Source organism: Oryx dammah, unplaced genomic scaffold (genome assembly GCF_014754425.2).
Source record: "Oryx dammah isolate SB20612 unplaced genomic scaffold, SCBI_Odam_1.1 HiC_scaffold_9, whole genome shotgun sequence".
NCBI lineage: Eukaryota > Metazoa > Chordata > Mammalia > Artiodactyla > Bovidae > Oryx > Oryx dammah.
The window spans coordinates 25,616,227-25,640,354 of record NW_024070193.1 but is presented as its reverse complement, the minus strand read 5'-3'; the positions used below and the strand labels follow the sequence as shown (position 1 = coordinate 25,640,354).

The window sequence follows — 24,128 nt, the reverse complement described above, 5'->3', positions numbered from 1 at the left end:
CAGATATGTTTATATTGCATCACTGCTGCTGCTGCTAAGTCACTTCAGTCGTGTCCAACTCTGTGAGACCCCATAGATGGCAGCCCATCAGGCTCCGCCATCCCTGGGATTCTCCAGGCAAGAACACTGTTGCACATATCTGAACATGCCTGGTCTTATCACTAGTCTGAAATCACAATAGTCTTTAGACCCACTGCTTAGTCTTCTCATTTAATGTGTTGTAGAAACACATTTCTTTCTTTTGTTTACTTATTTATTAATCTTTGGCTGTGCTGCGTCTTTGTTGCTGTGCCCGAACTTTCTCTAGTTGCAGCAGTTGGTGGCTGTTCTCCAGTCGGGATGCGTGGGCTTCTCACTGTGGCAGCTTCTCTTGCTTTGGCGCATGGGCGCCAGGGCACTTGGGCTTCAGCAGCTGTGCCTCCCAGGCTCAGTAGTTGCAGCACACAGGCTGAGCTGCCTGATGCCTGCAGGGTCACCAGGGGAGTCCCACACTTATTTCTAGATCGACTGATTTTAATACATTTAAATGCATTTAATACAATTTAGCACATTGATAATTTTACTTCAACATGATTGGTTTTGTTTATAATGCTAGGTGTCTTATGCATTTAAAAATGCAATTCTTTTTCAATTGAGGTTTAGTTGATTTACAGAGTTTTATTAATTTCCGCTATACAGCAAAGTAATTCCATTATACATATACATGCATTCTTTTTTAATGTTATTTTCCATTATGATTTACCATAGGCTATTGAAGATAGTTCTCTGTGCTATGCAATAGGACCTTGTTATTTATCCATTCTGTATATAAAAGTTTACATCTGCTAATGCCAATCTCCCACTCCATCCTTCCCTCAATCCATTCTTTCCACTTTGCAACCACCAGTCTAATCTCTATATCCACGATTCTGTAAAAATACAATTCCGATTCCACTCCTGGGTATATATCTGAAGAAAACAAAAACACTAATTTGAAAAGATACATGCACTCCAAGTTCATAGCAGCATTGTTTATAATAGCCAGGACATGGAAGCAACTTAAGTGTCCATCGGAAGATGAATGGATAAAGAAGATGTGGTATTTATATACAGTGGAATACTACTCAGCTATAAAAAGGAATGGAAATTTGCTGTTTGGACCAACATGGTTGGACTTGGGAGATATTGTGCTTAATGAAATAAGTCAGACAGAGAAAAATAAATAGTGTATGATATCACTTATATGTAGAAAAAATAAACCAGTGAATATAACAAAAAATAAGCATACTCACAGATACAGAGAACAAACTAGTGATTATGAGTGGGGAGAGGAAAGAAGGGGGTGGCTAGATAGGAGTAAGGGTTTCAGAGGTACAGACTACCATGTATAAAGTAAGCCACAGGATATGTTGTACAGCTCGGGAAATATATCAGATATTTTATAATAAATATAAATGGAGTATGAGCTTTCAAAATTGTGAATCACTCACTATATTGTAGCCCTGAAACTTAACTGTAACTTAACTATAAATTTTAAACTATATTTAAAATAAAAAATAAAATCCAGACAAGGGACTTGTAGGTTTCCTGGACTGCAGATGGGATCTGTGGAAAAAAAAAAAAAAAAAGGTTAATACCTGGTGAGATTATCATTATCACAATGACTCCTAGAAGATGGCAAGGTGTAGTTACTATTGTCCTCTTTCAAAGGATGAGGAAGCTTAGGGAAGTCAAGTGACATGCCCAAGATGGCAGTAGTGGGTAACAGAGCCTGAGCTCCTATGGGATGCTCAGGGTTCCTAACCGACCACAGTCATCAGTGTGGGAGGGAACACTGGCCCCTCTCTGTGCAGGAGCCAGCATGTGAGATGGAGCAGTGGGAAAGAAAAAAAAACTTTGAGGAATTCTTGCATCTGGGGTAGGCTTTGGAATAATCACCAGAACAGCCAGAGGATGAGTAGAAGCAAAGAGCTGGGCCTGTCAGAGTGGGGTCCAGTGATTAATTGGTACAGGGAACACAGCCAAGAGCAGAGAAACCACACCAGATCTCCATCCATTTCTCCAAGCCCTGGGGTCAGAGATGGAGCAACTGGAATCTTTTATAAAAGAGGAAAGTGTGGAATGTAGCCATTGGGGGAGTTCTGCAAGGAATTCACAGGTGTTTTCTTATTGTGCTTTGCCCTCCCTGAGGACCTCTGGGTGTGCTGTTCGAAATAAAGAGGCGGGGTGGGGGTGCAGCCAGGCTTTGCTCTGCGATCTTTCATACACCTCCCCGCCCCCACAGTCCTGTATTTTTTTTATAGGCTACAGAGGTTTCTGTTGAAATTTCAGAAGTCGTGTTCATACCACAGGGATCTGGGTCACTGGGAAATCCGTTGGGCTCTTCAGCAAATGTCAGGCAAACCCAGAGGGTCTTTGGGTCTTTCTGGGGGTCAGTCACTAGGGTCACCCCACTCTAGGCCATGAAGCTGACCTCTTCATCCTTCTTTAAGTCACTCCATCATGGTTATTCTGTAGATTTGGATTCAAGTGAAGATCAGCAAGCTCTTCCCTCTCTTGAAGAAAGAAAGCTCCAGAGGTTGGTTCAGCCCATTTTTTCCTGTTGAAATGCTGGTGAGAGTATGTTGGTAATTGATATTCAGAAGCATTTAGTGACAGGGAAACACAGCTGTTGTGTGTCCAAAGGTCATATTTTCCCCTAAAACCTACTCAAATTATGAAATGATGGAAGATTTGCCAAAAGGTTTTTAAAAAATAAAACAAGAATCACTTTTAACTCATCACCCAGTAAAACCAATGTTAATATTTTGGTGCCTTTTCCTCTGGCTAGAAAAGTAGACAATTAGGCAATTTCTCTATGTCCGTAATGTAGACCATGTACAAGTACAACCATTGGATGGATACTCTTCCATCAAGCAGTGGGGAATCTGTGTTCCTCTCCTGGAACTGAGTGAACCATTATAACTGTCTTGATAATAGAATGCATTGAAGTGACATTGTCTGATTTTCAAGGCCAGGTTATAAAAGGAAATACAATTTTTCCCTGCTCTTTTTCTCTCTGGGGACATTTCCTTTTAGAATCAAGTCACCATTTCATGAAAACAAAACCCCTGCTGCATGGAGAGGCCTTGTATGATGTTCTCGTTAATGGGGCAGTGAGGCCTCAGTCAAGAGCCAGCATCGACCCCCAGACACATGGGTGCATGGGACTGTAGATTAGGGCAGCCCCAGACCTCCTCCTGTGATTGTAGACCACGCAGAGCAGAGATGAACTATTCTCAGTCTGCCTTGTCTGAATTCCTGAGCCACACATTGTGAGCAACAAAAAATGATGACCATTCTTTGATGCCACTGAGTTTTAGGAAATGTGCTATGTAGCCAGAGTAACTGGAATATTGCTCTAACTCTTATAGCAAGACTGGAATAAGATCTCCTGAGACTCTCTAAGTGAAGTTGCTCAGTCGTGTCTGACTGTTTGTGGCCCCATGGACTGCAGCCTACCAGCCTCCTCCGCCCATGGGATTTTCCAGGCAAGAGTACTGGAGTAGGGTGCCATTTCCTTCTCCATCCCCACATTTATTCTGATCCACTCTGGTATATCACCAAGCTTGATGTTTCTTGCATAGGTTTTTCTTTATCCAATTCTGTCAGGAGAACTTTTCCCATCAGTCTTTCTATTCTTTAACTTTTTGCATTTTACTCAGTTGTCCCAGGTCTTTTGTTGGGAATTAAGAGGCTGCCTCAGAGACTGCAAGCCAAATGCTATTTTAAGCCAGATGTTAAATTGGCCTCTTTGAGGAAAGATCTAGCCAGTCCTTCAACAGTTATTGACTAAGAAATTACTCAAACCAATACTGGGCTTTGTCCAAGTGAGTTTACTAAGTGAAAAGATGCTGTATGAAAGTTTTCTTAAAAAGAAAAACAAGGAAAAGAAAAAAAAGAAATGCCCCCTGTGCTTGAAGTTGAGATCCTTTGAGCCTCTCTGTAATGAATGCTCTTCTCCAGAAAAAGAAAGGGAGGTGGGAAGACCAACAAACCAAGAGAAAGATATAATGGCTTAAATACTAGGTGAAAAAATAGGCTCATGTTGTCTGATGAGAGATTCAGGATGTTTAAAATTTGTGAACCTAGGGTGCCAAGGTAGTCTCTGACACCAGTGCTTTTGTACCTGTTTTTTGACATTTTTTTCTCAGATATGAACCTGGCTCATTTCTTTTAGCCCTCTGCTCAAGCATCCTTATAAAAGGTCCATAAGGTGGTGATATACTTTAGTTTGGTGTGGGGAATGGGGAGAAGACATAAGAACAACTCTCCCATTTGTATAAGGAAAATGTATGTGCCCAAACTGGTCCTTTTAGGGGGACATCTATTTTTGTTACATTGTGTAACTTAAATGTTACACCAAACTACCTCCTAAAACTCTATATATGTTTTTTTTCATATTTCCATACTTACAGGCCATAGGGCTAGGAGAAAAAAAGAAAGCAAAAATAGAGGAGAAAAATGGATAAAATTAAATATATGGATACTCAGGTTTGAATTCTAAGAGATTAAATATTGCCGAGTTAGCTCAGAGTCCTAATCAGAACAGATGACACATGCTAAATAAAATCATTTGGTAAGTTTTTATTTACAAAGGGTCTACTTATGGTGGTGTGGGTGGAGGGCACCACAGGGGATGGTGCAGAAACTAGGGCATATCTGGAGTGAAGTTGTCACTATCATGGCCTAAAAGGGAGGGTGAGGTTGCTGGAACTGAAAAAAAGAGACAGTCACATAGAACAGCTACCTTGAGAGCACTGTGACTTTCTCTTGAGACACAGTTGAGGGACTTTCTGTTGAAACACAGTTGAGGAACTTTCAAAGGGGGCCGGAGAAATTAACAGCCAAATCTCACTCCTTCCTTTCCACCTGCTGGAAATTGCCACTGGCTCTACCTCCCTGGACCCCAGAGTTATCAGAGGCTATTACACAAGTCCACATAGGTCAGCTCCTGAGCAGACAGCAGAGTAAAGAGAGTAGTGGGTCTGGAGAGCAAAAGAGAGGTCTCCAGCACACTTGCCACCCTACACATGTAAAAGTTTTCAAATTTGAGAAAATGCTTGCTTGAACTGCTAAGTATTATTGTTGTATTTAGTTGCTAAGTAATACCGACTCTTTTGCTACCCCATGGACTATAGCCTACCGGGCTTCTCTGTCCATGGCATTTCCCAGGCAAGAATATTGGGGTGGATTGCCATTTCCTACTACAGAGTATCATCCAGATCCAGGGATCTAATCATTGTCTCCTGCATTGCAGGCAGATTCTTTACCCTGAGCCACCGGGGAAGCCCGCTAAGTATTATTAGTAATGCCTAAAATGTACAAATTCAATGTTAAACCAAATAAAGATTTCAGAAAGACATTTACAAGAGCCTAAGATTTATCACTCATCTTCTTGGCTCAAATGTAATTGAGTACTCTTGAGTGTGCAGCAATAAACTCCATTCCTATTTATCTTTAGGTGACTGGCCTTCCCAGTCAGACTCTTGGGTACTGAGCCTCGATGAGTGATCCTTTTAAAACATGAGTGTGATAATGCCTCCCCTCTGTCAACCACCACCTTCTCTATGTCTTGGATTAAGAATTAGATTCTTTATAATGGCCTATAAGACCTTGGGTAATGGGCCGCTGGCTATTCTCTGAACTTACTACTACTTCCTCTTGCTCACCTGACTTCAGGCACACTATTTCTGATCTATCAATCATAATCTGCCCCAGGGCCTTTGCACTTGTTTTCACTACTGTTTTCCAAATATACGCATGACTCATTCCTGTACCTTTATATGTTCAAATATCACCTTTAAAGAAGCCTACCTGGCAGTTCTATATAAAGTAGTAATTAAAGCAAAATGTGTTTTCCAGAAAGAGCCATACCAATGGTTCCTGTCCCACATGATCTTCCAGAAACTTGCCACTGCTCATCCGCCAATGGGTGGAGTCTGTTTTCCCTCTCCTTGGGTCGGACTTGTGAGTGCCTCAACAAATCGATTGCAGTGGAAGTAATTCTATGAATTTCCAAGGCTAGTTCATAAAAGGTAATACATTTCTTTGGGTGCTCTCTGTTCCTAGACATTTGACTTTGGAACTCAGCTACATTTTTTAAGAAAAGAGTCTGTGCACTTTTTGTGTACCTTTTCCACCATTGTATGTTGTGTGTGTGTATGTGTGTGTGAGCCAAATTGTTTCTCCAATTCACTAGTCTTAAGATCAGTGAAACTTCTTCTAGAAGCTCTATTTGAGGAATCTCAATTGCCTGTGGTCATAATCTATATGGCAAGGTGCTAGACTATAAGCTAGAACTTAAAGCTATAATGGAATTAAACCTGGAAGGAGAGGGTAGCCTCTTTTTGTCTGTCTAATGAGAAGAATTTGAATTACTGCAGCCAGAGGGAAGATTGTGGGCAGTTTCAAAAATGGCCTTGGCAATATTTATGGTCCCACATACTCATTCATAACTTTATCACTTCCCATTAAGAGGTGAGGTCTGTTATCCTTTGTTTGGGTATAATCTGAGAAATGTAGCATCCCTATAATAGAAATCAGAGAGTTGTTAAAACATTGAAAAGGAATGAAAATAAAAGGGGATATGTTTATGGATAGGAAGACTCCATGTCATAAAAAGTATTAATTATGTGTAAATTAATCTATGCATTCAAAAAATTGTAATTACCATTTTAATATGTGGCACTTTTCATAGAACTGGCCAAGCTGCTTCTAAAATTCATACATGGGAGGAAATGACCACAAAAAACTAAGGAAATTATGAATAAGAATAGAGTAAGATTTAGAGGGAAATATTTATAATGGTATTAACATTATAAAACTATGGCAGTTAAATATTGTGGAATTGGTACATGGATAGTTGGATACCAACAAAACAGACTAGAGAATAAAGAGATACATACTCATGTACATAGGCTGCTTGACTTATGATACGGTAGCCAGATAGAGCAGTGGGGAAATGAAGTGCTTTCAGTATGCGGCCCTGATACATTCGGTTATCTATAAAGGAAAAATTACATCAGAATTCTCCATTCCAGTTTCAGGTGGATTTTAGACCTAATTGTGTAGGTGAAACTAAAATTTTCAGGATAGGAGGATGTCTGAATGACCTCAGGAATTTCCTGAGACGAGAAATCAAAAGAAGGATTTTCTAAACAATACACAAAAATCACTAACTATGAAGAAAAAAATGGATAAAATTGATTGTATTAAAATTTATAACTTCTCATCTAAGGACACCAAAAGCAAGATGCAAAGAAACTTACCCACTAAGAGAAAATATTTACAGTGTATATAAACCCACAAAGGATTAGCATCCAAACTACATAAATAACTCCTTCCGATCACTAATAATTAGCAAAATGCAAATTAAAATGAAATATCGTTCACAGACCACAAATTGGCAAAAATTTAATCTGTTAATATCAAATATGGGTGAGAATGTGGGGAAAAGAAAAAGTTCATACATGCTAGTGAGAGTATAATAAAGTTGAACCACCCATTGTAAATAAGCAGCATTTCCATTTCTAGGCACATATACACAGAGAACCATATCCAGGAATATTTGTAGAGGTGTTGTTTGCTATATGAAAGCATTAGAAACTATCTAAATGTTTATCAGCTGGAAGATGGAAAAACAAAATGTGGTTTGTTCATACAGTGGAATATTTTATAGCAGCTAAAATGAATGAGTTAAATTAGACATGTAAACATGGATAAATTTCTAAAATATGAGTAAAAAAAATCGTGTTGTAAAATGATCCACACAGAATGATCCACTTATGGAAAGTTTTAAAATATGTAAAATAATACTGTTGTTTATAATATTGCATGTATAATAAAAATATTAAAACAGACTTAGGAATGATAAAAACAAAATCCATCTGGGGAAGGAGGGAGATAGAAATAGGGGTACTAGGGAGTCTCAAGCATATTTGTGATGTTTCATTTCTTTAAAAAGAGAAAGAGCGCTATTTCAAATTAAGGTTTCTTTAAGTTTTGCTGTGGGTAAGTGGGCGCCCAATACATCATTCTCTATGCTTTTCTGTTGACATATATTTTTTTAAAGCTTAATAAGAATCAGAAGCCTCAGTGTGTCCATATGGTTTATTGCCTTATTTGTGGATCTAGCTATACATTTGGTACACAACTTTTGCTGATAATGTTCTAAAGGTGTGCATGGAATTCTTTTCTTACGGTTCTCCAAAGTCACATCTACACATCATCAGCAAACTTTTTCATTTTTAAGTAAAATGAGCAATTAGGTTATTCTCCCCTTCTAGGGATAGGGTTTTCTTTTAAATTCATCATCAGAAAATCTACTTCCAAGGAGTCCAGTCTGCAGAAGAAAGATAAGATGTCAACAGATTATCCCCCAAATTGCCTGAAGGCCAAAAAGAAAAGCAATACATTGTATGCCTGCGGTCATTAGTAAGGCCAAGTTAAAAGCCTTCAGTTTTCCAGCATGAGGAGGGAGATTGAGTCATCAGAGGGGATGATCAAGACTTGAGCTAGCACTGCAGAAATCTGTGGTCATTGAAAAGGATCTAAGAGGACATCTTACAGTATTTCCATGTTGGTTTCTACATCTGCATTCACCTCATTGTTCTAGGAGCAAGAGTAATACAGGACTGGGCTTGATTAGCTGGAGTAACAGTTGGAATTAGCTGGATTTCTAGTTGGATTAGCTGGAAATAAAGTTTCATCTTATTTATTCATTTTTAGATGAAAATCATAGATGTACTCTTTGATGGTATTCCCTAAAAGTAGACCCTAAGAAAAGGATTTAGATGAAGTTATTTTACTGGGGACAGCACAGTGAGGGAGTAGGGCTGAGACCAAGAAGGGGGAGAAGGTCATCAGAGGTGGGTTAATGAGTGGGTTGATGCCCTGGGCAACTGGGGCTACATTTTGCTGGAGACTCTGAGGGTCTGTATAGAAAACCCTTGAAATTGGCTTGGCAAATCATAAGGAAGCAGGAGTACTTTTTCATCAACTATTTAAGGATTATTCCTTGGGAAAATTAACTCCTTGTACCTTGGCCTGCCACCCCTGTGAGCTTATCAAGCAGACTCTTATAAGCCACAGAAAGCCCCAGGCTGAGTTCAGAAGCCAGCAGCATGTAGGGGAACTTAAGAAAATTTCAAGTGACATCTACCCTGACGGAGCCAAGGGATCTGCTGACAGCATGTGACAAAGATATCTATCACAGAGCCATGATTTGTGTTTTCCAAAACATAGGATGAGTATCACCAGTGGTTTAAGAGACAACTTTAGATGTTTTGGGGTCATGGCATTAAATAATATTTATCAAGTGATGAGGGAGTTCTTCCCTTTCACTTTTGGTTCAACTTTTCTTATTATTCCAAGGAGAATGTCTCATTTTGCTGCTGTTATGGACTGACTTGGGCTTCCCTGGTAGCTCAGCTGGTAAAGCATCTGCCTGCAATGCAGGAGATCCCGGTTCAGTTCCTGAGTCGGGAAGATTCCGTGGAGAAGGAATAGGCTATCCACTCCAGTATCCTTGGGCTTCCCTGGTGGCTCAGATGGTAAAGAATCTGCCTACAATGCGGGAGACCTGGGTTTAATCCCTGGGTTGGGAAGCCTCACCTGGAGGAAGTCACAGCAACCCACTCCATTATTCTTGCCTAGAGAACCCCCATGGACAGAGGAGCCTGGTGAACTACAGTCCATGGGGTTGCAGAATCAGACACGACTGAGCGACTAAGCACAGCACACATGGACTGAATTGAGTCCCTCCCAAGATTTATAATTTGAAGTCCTAACCCGCAGTAATCTTAGAGTGTGACTAAATTTGGAAATAGGGTCATTAAAGACATAAGTTAAATGAGATCCTTAGGGTGGGCCCTGATTCAATATGACTGGTGTCCTTATAAAAGAAGGGGATTTGCACACAGACACAAGTACAGAGGGGAGACCATGTAGGAGCCAAGACAGGTGTCAGAAGAAATCAACCTGCCAGCACCTTGACCTTGGACCCGCAGCCTCCAGAATTGTGAGAAAATAAATTTCTGTTGTTTAATCCCTCCAGGCTTTGATACTTTGTTATGGCAACCCAGCAAAGTAATGCAGTCATGATGGCTTTAATCCATCTCCAGCAGTTGCTAGCTTCGGGTTGAGGAGCGTCAGCCTTGGGCTCAGAACCTTTACTAATGACTGCAATTGGATAAAATGTGCCAGCATTGTCCTGTTCTCATTGATTTATTTTTTACGATTACCTTCAATCTGTGACAAGTGGTACTATTTATCCGCAACAATGTAAAGTTTCCTTTTTAAATGCATGTATTTAATCTTCAAAGCCAATGTAAAGAACAACAGGAAGCAAACAATAGAACTGTAAAGATGGTATGAAATGGCTCAAGTCTAGGAAATTCTGTGAGCTCTGGAGCAGCCTGTTTTGATGGATGGAAAGACTGTGACCGTGCATAGATCACCTAACCCCTCTGAGCTTTGGTTCCCCTGATATTGACCTCTTAAAGTAGCTGGGAAATTCAAATGAAATGTTTGTCAAGCAACAAGCACTCTGCCTAGAAGTAATAAAAAAAAATCAATAAATGTTGGTTCTCTCCCCTTGAAATATGTATAAGTAAATAAGAAATCTTTTAATAGGCCTTTAGAAAGCTATTAATTAGGTTATAGAACCCTGCCAATCAGATGTTAATCAAATCTAGTATAGCTTTCTTTAGAAAATTCCCTTTTTTATAATTTTGTCCCATCCTAAGAAACTGGGTCCTTTTTGTATGTTTGGAACTGTTCAGCCCCTCTTTTCTGGACTTTGGGAAGATCATGTGAGGTGGCAGGTTTGGAAGTGCGTTAGGAAGTCTTCACACAGATGGAGTGAAGTGGGGTTTCCACTTATATCCCACTGTGGCTGTGTGAACTGATCTGTGCATCTTGGCTGCATTCATTGACATGAACTACAATACTTTAAAACTACTTTTTTCCTATGGCTTTTTCTTTTAATATGCAAAATGTTCACAAGTTTCTTACCCAAATAGTAGAGCATTGGGGGCCTCACAAGGGCCAGTGGTTTTTAGTAGAGAAAAATCCATCATCTCAGAATTCCTGAGACCTTTATGAGAGGAGGTAGTGAGTCAGTGTTCTTAAAACAGTGCAAGTGCCAGTTCTGAGTACAATGTCCTGTATCTTTCATGGAGAAAAAGAGCAACATGGACATGGAAATCCCCAAAGTATGAGCTATTACGGGATTTCTTTCTTGTTGTTAGGATATTTTAAGCTTTTTTTTTTTTTAAAAAAAAGGTTTGGCTTTGTGTCCTGAAAGCCCTTACCTGTCAGTAGACTCTTCAGGAACGTTGTCTCCTATCACTTCCAAGAGATGCCTTCCTTTCATGAATATGCCATGAAGTGGCAACCCACTCCAGTGTTCTTGCCTGGAGAATCCCAGGGACGGGGGAGCTTGGTGGGCTGCCGTCTATGGGGTCGCACAGAGTCGGACACGACTGAAGCGACTTAGCAGCAGTAGCAGCAGCAGCAGTGAGTACGGGGAAGGGTGGCCCTGGGAAAAAGCGAAAGGCTGGATGCCAAGGTGAGAAAAGAATATAAATAATAGAGTCCTGTCTGGCCCTCGCTTATTCTTGAAATTAATCACGTCCTGCCAAATGGTAGATTCCTGAGCAAAGGAAACGAACAGTTAGAAAAAGTCTCTACCCTCTTGTAACACATTCTAGTTCAGGATTTTAATCTCTTCCTGCACCACAAATTCTGTGGTGGTTTGGTAAAGTCTAGAGGTCCTTTCTCAGAATGTGTGCGTAGTTGCACAGTCATGCCTTACTCTTGCAACCCCATAGACTGTAACCTGCGAGGCTCCTCTGTCCATGGGGTTCTCCAGGCAAGAATACTGGAGTGGGTTGCCATTTCCTTCTCCAGGTGATCTTCCCAACCAGGAATCGAACCCGGGTCTCCTGCATTGCAGGCAGACTCTTTACCAACTGAGCTACGAGGAAAGCCCTTTTAAATGTAGAAAATAAAAATACACAGAATTCAAAGAAAAGCAATTATATTGAAAGTCAGTAACTTGCGCTGTACTTGACCCCTATTACTGCACACTCTCTTAGCTGTAGGCTACTTTAAATAACTGAGATAATTAATTCCACCATCACATGTATTTGAAGTTATCTGGTCTTTATTCCTAGACTGCATGCCTGTCCTTATTACAGAAGGCCATGCAACCTTATAGAGAGTTAAGAATTCTTGTGTGAACTATGTATTCTCAGACTCTTTTAACAAGCAATACTCTTGCTTGCTAGTCTTGCTTGTCAGTCTTTCTACATATTGATTAACACTGTAAGTGAGAAATACCAGAATGCAAGAAGCTGTCTGAGTCACCAGCATAAGAAACCATGGTTTCACTGGTAGCTGAATGACAGCCAAGCATAGAGTTGTTCTATAATCAGCCATTTTGTGAGCATCTGTATCCAGGAAGACTCTATCACATGCCACCTAGCTGCAAGCCCATTGACGACCATAATTTCTAAGCAGTGGGCATAAATGCTATTTTAAGATATTGTCAACAACTGTAATGTCATGGGAAACATACCTGCAATTTCTCGCTGCTAACAAGTCACAGGCACTGCTACACATTCAGTTTGCTGTCTGTACTTATAATTGAAAGAAATCTTAAGTTTCAGTTCAGTTCAGTTGCTCAGTCGTGTCCAACTCTTTGCGACCCCATGAATCACAGCACGCCAGGCCTCCCTGTCCATCACCAACTCCCGGAGTTCACTCAAACTCACGTCCATCGAGTCAGTGATGCCATTCAGCCATCTCATCCTCTGAAGTCCCCTTCTCCTCCTTCCCCCAATCCCTCCCAGCATCAGAGTCTTTTCTAATGAGTCAACTCTTCACATGAGGTGGCCAAAGTACTGGAGTTTCAGCTTTAGCATCATTCCCTCCAAAGAAATCCCAGGGCTGATTTCCTTCAGAATGGACTGGTTGGATCTCCTTGCAGTCCAAGGGACTCTCAAGAGTTTTTTCCACCACCACAGTTCAAAAGCATCAATTCTTCGGCTCTCAGCTTTCTTCACAGTTAGAGGGCAGTAAAAATAAGGATATGATTATTTTGTTGTCTAAGGACTCCTAGACTCACAGTTTGACTCTAGGAAAGAATCCTTTGTGGGAAGGCAGGTAATAAGTAAATAATAACATGCCAACTGATGATAAATATTATGGAGGAAAATAGCTCAAAGTAAGGGAGAAAGAGAGAGCCAAGCGTGTGGAGGGGGATGAGCCACTCTTACTTTAGGACTGACATTCTAGGATGACATTCGAACAGTGATCTGGCCCTGTGACCATGTGTAGAAAAAATGTTCTAGGTAGAGGAAGCCCGAAATGTGATCCTACCTCTTAGGGTATTGTTGATTGTATTAGTGAAAGTTCAGTCAGAAAAGCAGAACCCCTATGAATACTTTGAAATAAGGGCTTTATTATAGGAATTAGACTTTTCACACTTGTGGGAGCAGCTGGGTAAAGTAAAAGTCTGGCAAGGACTATTGTCTGTTAGGGCAGAGTCACTAACCAGCTTGGTGTAGGGAATAAGTTGGAGCTGCCAAGGGGATCTGAGCTAGGATCCAGGTGTGTGTCCAGATGCTGGGATGGGACTACAGAGAAGAGCTAGCAAAGAAGTCCACAGGAGGCTATAGCCCATGCATATCCCCTACCTCTGAGTGTCCACAAACGAGAATGTGGAGTTGGACCTGGGGCGGCTGTCAGTCAGTAGCCAAGAAAAGCTAGGTGTATGACAGAGGAGAGTGAGAAACACCTGGAGTCTTCTAGACTCATCTATATTTGTCCTTCTCCGTATTTGACTGGAAAGACCTCCAAAGAGTAGTGGCCACTTTTGTTCTGCCTTCCAGATCTTGCTGAGATTCCTCTCTGGCCAGCTCTGACCGAGAACCAGTTAGGGAAGAGGATTCTGTGAACATTAATTCTGGCTTAATCAAGTTGCCAAGATGCAGACTCCCAGATCCTGTCAGTGTCAGAGTTGTAGCTTGTAAGGGCAAGATGGGAAGCCACCGGATGGTTTTGCGTAGAGACATGTGTGTTCAAAGTTATAAAAATATTTCTATTTGGCACACTACTAAGAACACTATTTACTATGTGTTTTGCATTCATTTGAGAAATGCAAGAAGGTTTTTCTTGTTTCTTTTTTATTTTAACAAGGGTAACCCAAGTCTGAAGCGACTGTGTCTGCACAAAACTCTGAAATTCTGAATTTCCCTAAAGCTTAGAGGAGCAGAGAGGTTGTTTTGAAGTAAAAGACCTATAGCTTAAAGAAACTGAATCTCTTTTTTTTTTTTTTTAAAAAAAGGCTGATATAGCCACTATGGAAAACAGTATGGCTGTTCCTAAAAAAATTAAAAATAGAGCTACCATATGGTCCAACATTCCAATTCTGTCTGTATAGCCAAAAGAAGTGAAATCACTATGCAGAAGAAATACCTGCACACTCATGTTCATTGCAGCATTATTTATAGCTAAGGTATGAAAGCAACCTAAGTGTCCATCCACAGATGGATGGATAAAGAAAATGTGCATATATCTGTATCTGTGCCTACACAATAGAAAGCTATTTAACCACTAAAAAAAAAAGAAGGAAGTTTTGCCATTTGCCATCACGTTGATTGACCTTGAGGGCGTTATGCTAAGTGAAATAAGTCAGAGAAAAATAAATACTACATGATCTCACTTTAGGAAAATTTTTAATGTAAAATAAAAATTAAAATATATTTAGTACCTTCTGTGTACCCAGTACTAGGACACTATTCTAGGCATGTTGTATTTATCTTGAACAAAGTAGACAAAAATTGCTGCCGTTATGGAGCTAATACTTGAGTGGGTGAGAGAACAGCATTTTTAAAAATGTTACACAGTATTTCTAAATGCTTTGGAAAAAATAAAGCAGAGTAGAGCAATCAGGAGTCCTGAGGAAGGTTAGGGAGACATAATGCAGAATTAAATAGGTTGGTCAGGTGGAGGGGGCTCCTTGAGACAGTGAGATGTTAGCAAAGCCTTGGAGGAGACATGAAGTGAACTGTGTGAGTGGGGCAGAGGGAAGAGCTAAGGCACAGGCTGTAAGGCAGGCACCTGCCTAGGATGTTCAAGAAAGAGCAAGGAATGAACCAGAAAAGAAATTGAGGTCAGAAGGCATAACATGATCAGAAGCCTTGAGCATTGACGCCCCTGTAAGGACTGTAGCTTTTACCCTGAGTGAAGCAGGGAAGCACTGAGGAATTTGGAGCAGCAGAATAACAGAACAGCGACTGTTGACATGTTTTAGGAATTTTCACCCTGTGAATTCACTTTTATGTATTACATTTTGGAGCTAAAAGGAAGAAGTAACCTGAGCTCATGATTGTTTCCAAAGCCATATAAGAAGACTTAAATCTCTCTAAAAGGAATAGTAGGAATAGAAGAGGAAAAATAAGACAGAGAGCTAAGTCCACAATATCAATCTTAATGCCTTCATCATACTCAGGAAATGAAGACCGAACTGAATTGAGGGCACACTTCAGATTCCTGGAAAGTATTTCAAATAGGCTGAAGCATTCTTGTTGCAAGATCCTTTGGGGTTTGGAGTTAGCCCAGTCTTGGTTTTTGTGAGCCCAGAAATACCAACTGGGACTTCCCAAAGTACACTTGATGTTGATAAATGATAAAAAGGTCTCTCTATTCTGTTCCTATGAGTAAAAGGAAAATCCCTCATCTTCAGGTGCTATGATCTGTGGATTGGTTGTAGTTTGTCATGAAGGAGAAGGTCACAGTAGAAAAAGGTACCAGCTTTTGTGATAACCAGTTTAGATGGATCTAACCCAAGAGTCAGCCTACAGTCCTTATTCTACCAAATCTATAGTGCTTGAGCCCAACCATTAAATTACAGCAGTTACTTCTCAAGTTGGTCATAACACTAGATTCTTCATGATGAAAGCAACTCAAAGAATGACCTGAAAAAAGGAAAAAAAAAAAAAAAAAAACCTCCCCAGAAAGTCACTTTCCAGCCCTCTACACCATCATTCTCAATTCAGGGCTAAAAAAATCACCATAAAGTTCTTTTATATGCAAGAAAGTGAAACCTACCATTGAACGGTTGAAGAGAGATTGCCCAATACTTGGAATCCACTTTGAGGCTGAGTCTCATCATATATACAGAAATCATATGCAGTCCATGCCCTGAGGCCCTGTGATGAAATCCCCTGTGGAGTAAACAAAAAAAGAATAAGCGTCAAGACCCAACAGGACTGACTCGACTGGAATCAGGGGAGGACTGGCAAACACAGCAAAAATCATAATACAGGTCACAAATTCCTCCCTAAGGCTGCCAGTTTCCAAAAGTATAGCCAGAGCACATTAGCCTGTTGAAAGACAAGGATGAGAGACTCAAACAATAAGACCTTATTTTAAAGGCATGGCCACCTTCCACAGCTCACCTACAGAGGTGCCACAGATGGTGCAGAAAACCAAGGTCTTCTACAGGGAAAGTGAGAAGTCAAAAACGTTGCCATGGTAATTTAAAATAATACTCATTATCTTTCCAAATTTTTAAAGAAATATGAAAATAGGCCCCAATTAGCTAAAGATTTACAAACCCAGGCCAAATTCCAACAGTCTCAGCTCCTTCCAGCCACCTCCAGGAAGCTGATGTACCAGATTTTGGGAAAGGAGCCTAAAAAGCTAGAATCACCTGGTTTGGGGGTTACTTGGAGCATGGAGTTCACATGACCTGGTTCTTTAAGAGTCATAGGCTCATGACTGGCATTTATTTACCTGGGCCTTATTGTTGGATGATAAATTGCCTATTATATTCCTTTCCCAGGAAAGGCAAACTTTATTTTCCTCATTAATTCTTGAAGTGAGAGTTGCTTCCTTACTGATTTGGTCTGGAGACTGATAGAAACACCATCTGGACAAGCAATAACCTTTGTTCTGCTAGAACTCCTCCAGGAAACTCTCCAGACCTCAATGAGGATGTGAGAACCAAGGCTCTGGAATTCAGCTGTGGGGCAACAAACCCAGGGCCCTGAACACGAAGAATGTCCCAAAGGATGTCCCACTTCCTGTACTCACACTGGTGCAACTAGGGGAGGCCATTACTGGCCAGGACACTTCCTTACATGCAAGGAGGAACCCCTGCCACCTCCAGCAGACACAGTGACAGCATCTTTCCTCTTGAACTTGGTGGTCATTTTTTGAAATCTCCTTAGAACTTCAGTTGAGTTGGAGAAAATGTCCCCAGGAAAAAAACATACAGATTGGAATTCCATGAACAGAAGTTACTGATTTGGATTTGAGGCCCATGCCAAACACACACACCTTCATAAAGCAACAACATCAACCCAGCTATAAGCAAAAACACAAACACCTAAGAGAAGAGAACTCTTCCAGGTAGAACTTGAATGTGCCTCTCTGCTGACCCACAGCCTCTTCCACTGATGGGTGATGAACATGGCTCCACTTAGAGGATCTTCAAGTGATTCTCAAGTCATGGTAAAGGGATTAAACAGCACCCTCAGTGCAATTTTCTTAACCCTCACTTGTGAAAAAGCAACATTGACTATAAACAGAGTAAAATAAGATAGGGGCACAACCTCTGGCCTTGTTTTATGAACTCTCAGCTTTTTTTCTTTATATATTTTTGTTGATTTTGATTTTAGCACTTGACCCAAAGATAAGAGCTCCTCTAACCTAGTGTTGTCAGCCTGCTTTTTCCAAAGAAATTGTTCATTTTATTAAAAACCTTATCTTAAGACGATCATACTAAGTGGAGTAAGTCAGACAAAGACAAATATGGTGTCACTTATATATGGAATCTAAAAAATGATACAAATGAATTTATTTGTATAAATAAATTTACAAAATAGAGTCTATTTCAGTTCAGTGCAGTCGCTCAGTCATGTCCGACTCTTTGCGACCCCATGAACTGCAGCATGCCAGGCCTTCCTGTCCATCCCGAGTTCACTCAAACTCACGTCCATTGAGTCGGTGATGCTATCCAGCCATCTAATCCTCTGTCATCCCCTTCTCCTCCTGTCCCCAATCCCTCCCCCAGTCAGAGTCTTTTCCAGTGAGTCAGCTCTTCGCATGAGGTGGCCAAAGTACTGGAGTTTCAGCTTTAGCATCATTCCTTCCAAAGAACACCCAGGACTGATCTCCTTTAGAAGGGACTGGTTGGATCTCCTTGCAGTCCACGGGACTCTCAAGAGTCTTCTCCAAGACCACAGTTCAAAAGCATCAATTCTTCGGCGCTTAGCTTTCTTCACAGTCCAACTCTCACATACATGACCACTGGAAAAACCATAGCCTTGACTAGACAGACCTTTGTTGACAAAGTAATGTCTCTGCTTTTGAATATGCCATCTTAGGTTGATCATAACTATCCTTCCAAGGAGTAAGAGTCTTTTAATTTCATGGCTGCAGTCACCATCTGCAGTGATTTTGGAGCCCAAAAAAATCAAGTCTGACACTGTTTCTACTGTTTCCCCATCTATTTCCCATGAAGTGATGGGACCAGATGCCATGATCTTTGTTTTCTGAATGTTGAGCATTAAGCCAACTTTTTCACTCTCCTCTTTCACTTTCATCAAGAAGCTTTTTAGTTACTCTTCACTTTCTACCATAAGGGTGGTGTCATCTGCATATTGAGGTTATTGATATTTCTCCCGGCAATCTTGATTCCAGCTTGTGCTTCTTCCAGCCCAGCGCTTCTCATCATATACTCTGCATATAAGTTAAATAAGCAGGGTGACAATATACAGCCTTGACATACTCCTTTTCCTATTTGAAACCCGTCTGTTGTTCCATGTCCAGTTCTAACTGTTGCTTCTTGACCTGCATACAGATTTTTAAGGAGGCAGGTAAAGTGGTCTGGTATTCCCATCTCTTTCAGAATTTTCCACAGTTTATTGTGATCCACACAGTCAAAGACTTTGGCATAGTCAATAAAGCAGAAATAGATGTTTTTCTGGAACTCTCTAGTCTATTTACAAAATAGAAATAGACTCACAGATATAAAACAAATGTGGTTCCCAAAGGGGAAGGAGGGAAGAGGATAAATTAGGGAATGTGGGATTAACAGATACACACTACTATGTATATAAGAGATAAATAACAAAGACATAGTATATAGCACAAGGAACTCTACTCAATATCTTGCAGTAACCTCTAATGGAAAAACATCTGAAAAAGAGTAGATATCCATGTATCTACTGTAAACATGTATATGTATCACTGAATCGATTCACTTTGCTCTACACCTAAAACTAACACAGCATTGATACATCAACTATACTTCAATAAAAACATAAAAATAAAAGTTACTTGGTTTTTAAACAAATTCTTTAAAATCAAGCAGAGGAAGAGTGTGAGGAGGAAGAGGGATCATCCTGATCACTTCTAAATCACAATAAATATAATTTATTCTGTCAGCATGTGATGCATAGGACTTAGCATGCACATGTAAGGCATCTAATCCACCTCTCTCATTTTATGTATGAGGAGATTAAGGGCCAAAGAGAGGAAATAACTTATCTACAGTCATGCATGTTTCTGAATGTAAATAAGTTAAAATTTATTCCCAGCTGCTGATTCCTTATTATTTAATTTCCTGCTCATTGTTTCCATGGGAGTTCATGAACATCTCAAAATTTGTAATTAAGAAAAAAACTTGGCATGTTACAGTGAAAAAGAAAAATTCAGCTGAGCCAGCCAGTTCTTAAGGGTCCTGGCCTGAGAAAGCTGTTGCACCGAGACCTGGTTAACAACCCCATCCTTGGTAACCAGATGGTCCACAGGGTCATAGTTGCAAGGACCAGGATGATAACCTCAGTTCCACTTTCTATCTTTACTTGAAAAAGAAAACAGTAGAATCAGCTATGCCACTGTCTTACTGAGTTATCAATTTTACCTACAAAGATTCCTTGATTTTACAGAAATTGGACTTCATAATTTCAGCTCCCCAGAATATGCAATGGTGGTGTTCCAATGTTATGCAACCAGTAGGTCTTTGGTTATCTAAATATGTGGTTCTCGTTTTCCTTGTGATCAGATTATTGGGAAATTCAGCACAATAACATAAAAACATTGTTCACATACAGCATGGCTACTACTATATAGCAGTCTGTCATTATTGTTTGCAGCTGTACATATCTTCTGTCATGTTATCTGAATTAATAATTTTAGTATCTTTTGTTTTAAGAAATCTTTTCAACTTCGTAATCATATTCATTAAGCAGTTTTTACATGATAGAAGCTCTACTTCTATCCCATGTGTATTCAGGGATCTTTATTGGAAATGAATTATAAATTCTATTTTATATAGTAGAACTTATCTATCTATATACTTATGAAATGTATAAATATATGTGGAATATATATTTCAAAATAGTTGATCTATATCACGGTTTCTCAACCACAGTACTGTTGACATTTGGGGCTGGACAATTCTTTGTTGAGGGGCTGGCCCCTGGATACCAAAGGACAGTGCTTTCCTAAGAAGGTGTGGTACCATTAGGAAATAAGTTCTTTAGAAGCCTTTACACTGAAAGACTGTGATTTCTCTACTTCATGTACTTCATAGGCAAATCAACTGAAAAAATTATATATGTGTGTATACATGTATAAAACACAAAATTTGTCTGTATATTCATTTTTTTCCCTAAAGCAGCTAGTTTTGCTGGAGGACTAAGGGCATGACTGGCCAACGTGTTGCAAAATCCAGTATGACCTGGTAGACATTGCACAGATAACCATCAGGGATCAGGTTCTGCATGGAAGGAGAGGGGCTGTTTTACTTGTAGCTGTGTGTGACTGGTGGACAGATTGCAGTAGTGGGCGAAGGAGTCTCCTGCATGGGGTCCATTTCAGAATACAACCAGTGTTGGATACTCCTAATCCACAAGGTGAAGTGTCTGTGGTGCCAAGTTACAAGTTCTGCAGGAGCAAGAATTAGTGAAGGAGGATTCTTGCCCCACTCTGTTATGAACCACCTGTTTGGCTGTGTGTGGTGTGGGGAGGTGTCAGGTGAGCTTAGGCTTTTTTCCCCTCCCCATCCCACTCCCAAGTAACTTTGTTCTGTGAGTCTGTGAGTGTTTCTGTTTTATGCAGTCTCCTTGAATCCTCCACACTTAGGTTCAGCCTCTAGCTCTACCATATGCTAGCTCTTTCTCCTTAAACAAATTGTTTAACCTCAGTTCCCTTGTTAAGAATAATGCACATATAATAATATTTACTCCTTTAGACTGCTGTGAGGATTAAATCAGTTAAGCATATGAAGTGATGAGCACAGTGTCAGGAAGATAGTAACTATTCAATAAACTTTAGCTCTTTTCTTCCCTATCTACCAAGAGATGATTTCCCCCAGTGTTATGAAGGTCACTAGCCTGCACATTGAAAACCATGTCCCTAGGATGCAATATTCAAGCATAATAGGAATGCTCTCTGCCAAAATGTTAAGTGAAAGGGAAGTGTCCCCAGATATCAAGCTTCCAGCCATCCCAGACTCAACCTGAGTCCAAGCCAAAACAGAGGCTAAGAATTGAAAGGTTTATCTGCCAAAGCTGACCTTTAAACATTCCAAAGGCCCATGGAAGAAAACAACCATGGAGCCAGGCCATAGCTGTTCCAGCTCTGATCTCCAGATGATAATTTCATTGATTAGTGTGTTTATTCCAGTTCCTAAATCTGCTTTGTGTCTTAAAGAGAATGAATACTAAAGATACTCCCTCTGCTGGCATTTGAAGCCCCAAAATTTTATTAAGCTGACTATTTACTAGTAGAATAATAATGGGAATTTTTGTTTGGCAAAGAAATGTGATCCGTCTGCTAGGGCAGTAGTTCTCAATGGGGCTTGATTTTGCCCCACCTACCCAGGGGTTATTGGGCAGTGTCTGGAGACATTTCTGGTTGTCACAAGTAGGTACAGGAGGCGATCTTACTGGCATTTAGTGGGTAGAGGCCAGGGAGAATGCTACTATCCCACATTGTGCAGAACAGCTCCCCACAGTGGATGATTCAGTGGCCCAAAGTGTCAGTAGTGCTGAGGTCGAGAAACCCAGGTCTAGAACATCACAGCAATGCAGTTTGCTTTAAGAATTCACATAAAACTTACACACAGACAGTTAATTTGGCATCCCCTCTGGTCATCTAGAGACTGAAGGACCCAATGAACTTCATTATTTTGCCTATCAGGTAAAATCCATTGTATAGATTCAAAAGCATGTGGCCAGGAAGTAGAAAGTATCTTCTGGGAAGTGATGCTTTTCCCTCAGTATATACTCCAGCAGTGTTGTCTTTTCAATAGTTTTAAGGTGGTGTGTAAGATAATAATGAAGATGTAAGAGGAAACCATGTGAAAATAAACTCATGTTATCTTGAGAAGGTAACCAAGGGTGGCATCCTTTTTACATGCTTACCAGCCACCAACACCACCCTGCTCTTCTCCCAAGCATGATTTCCCTGATCCTAGCACTTGAGAGTACTGCTGTTGGCCTAAAGATGTAACTTCTTTAGTCATCTCTATTTCCTCCAGCCTGACATAGAATGGCTTTTTATTGGTTTTTGATTAAATGGAAAGAACAAAAGAACAAGTGAATCAGTCACTCAGCCAAACAAGCAGTCAAGCAGTGTATTATGGCAAAATATACTAGCACTTCATTTTTTTAAGGTGCCTAACAGTGGAAACAGTGTCAGACTTTATTTTTCTGGGCTCCAGAATCACTGCAGATGGTGACTTGCAGCCATGAAATTAAAAGATGCTTACTCCTTGGAAGAAAAGTTATGACCAACCTAGATAGCATATTCAAAAGCAGAGACATTACTTTGCCGACTAAGGTCCGTCTAGTCAAGGCTATGGTTTTTCCTGTGGTCATGTATGGATGTCAGATTTGGACTGTGAAGAAGGTTGAGCACCGAAGAATTGATGCTTTTGAACTGTGGTGTTGGAGAAGACTCTTGAGAGTCCCTTGGACTGCAAGGAGATCCAACCAGTCCCTTCTAAAGGAGATCAGCCCTGGGATTTCTTTGGAAGGAATGATGCTAAAGCTGAAACTCCAGTACTTTGGCCACATTATGCGAATAGTTGATTCATTGGAAAAGACTGATGCTGGGAGGGATTGGGGGCAGGAGGAGAAGGGGACGACAGAGGATGAGATGGCTGGATGGCATCACTGACTCGATGGACGTGAGTCTGAGTGAACTCCAGGAGTTGGTGATGGACAGAGAGGCCTGCTGCTGCTGCTAAGTCACTTCAGTTGTGTCCGACTCTGTGTGACCCCATAGACGGCAGCCAACCAGGCTCCCCCGTCCCTGGGATTCTCCAGGCAAGAACATTGGAGTGGGTTGCCATTTCCATCTCCAGTGCATTAAAGTGAAAAGTGAAAGTGAAGCCGCTCAGTCGTGTCCGACTCCCAGTGACCCCGTGGACCGCAGCCCCCCAGGCTCCTCCGTCCATGGGATTCTCCAGGCAAGAGGACTGGAGTGGGGTGCCATTTCCATCTCCAGTGCATTAAAGTGAAAAGTGAAAGTGAAGCCGCTCAGTCGTGTCCGACTCCCAGTGACCCCGTGGACTGCAGCCTACCAGGCTCCTCCGTCCATGGGATTCTCCAGGCAAGAGGACTGGAGTGGGGTGCCATTTCCATCTCCAGTGCATTAAAGTGAAAAGTGAAAGTGAAGCCGCTCAGTCGTGTCCGACTCCCAGTGACCCCGTGGACCGCAGCCCCCCAGGCTCCTCCGTCCATGGGATTCTCCAGGCAAGAGCACTGGAGTGGGGTGCCATTGCCTGGCGTGCTGCAATTCATGGGGTCGCAAAGTCGGACACGACTGAGCAACTGAACTGAACTGAAAGCAAAGCATAAAATGAAGATTTGCAATTTTTAAAAAGACTGGCATATTTTGAAGAATATCTTCAAGTGAAAATGTGGAGGTGGAGGGACCATGTAAAGAGTGAGTGAGGGACTACCTGGAAGCATGAAAATAAATGTGCTCATGATCCACACGACCATTGGGGTGAGTTTCACAGAAATCATGGTGAACAAAAGAAACCAGATACAAAAGAAAGCATATGGTATGATTCTATT

At 40.8% G+C, this 24,128-nt stretch overlaps 1 long non-coding RNA gene across 1 annotated transcript; it reads right to left on the bottom strand.

Annotated features, from left to right (window-relative positions):
* Positions 1-1,245: 1,245 nt before the first annotated feature.
* Positions 1,246-16,629, bottom strand: LOC120868031. Its single transcript, XR_005722124.1, has 4 exons — positions 16,138-16,629; positions 15,939-16,004; positions 11,334-11,560; positions 1,246-1,584 (listed from the first exon to the last, which is right to left on the bottom strand). It is a non-coding gene; the product is annotated as an uncharacterized LOC120868031 (long non-coding RNA).
* Positions 16,630-24,128: the final 7,499 nt, after the last annotated feature.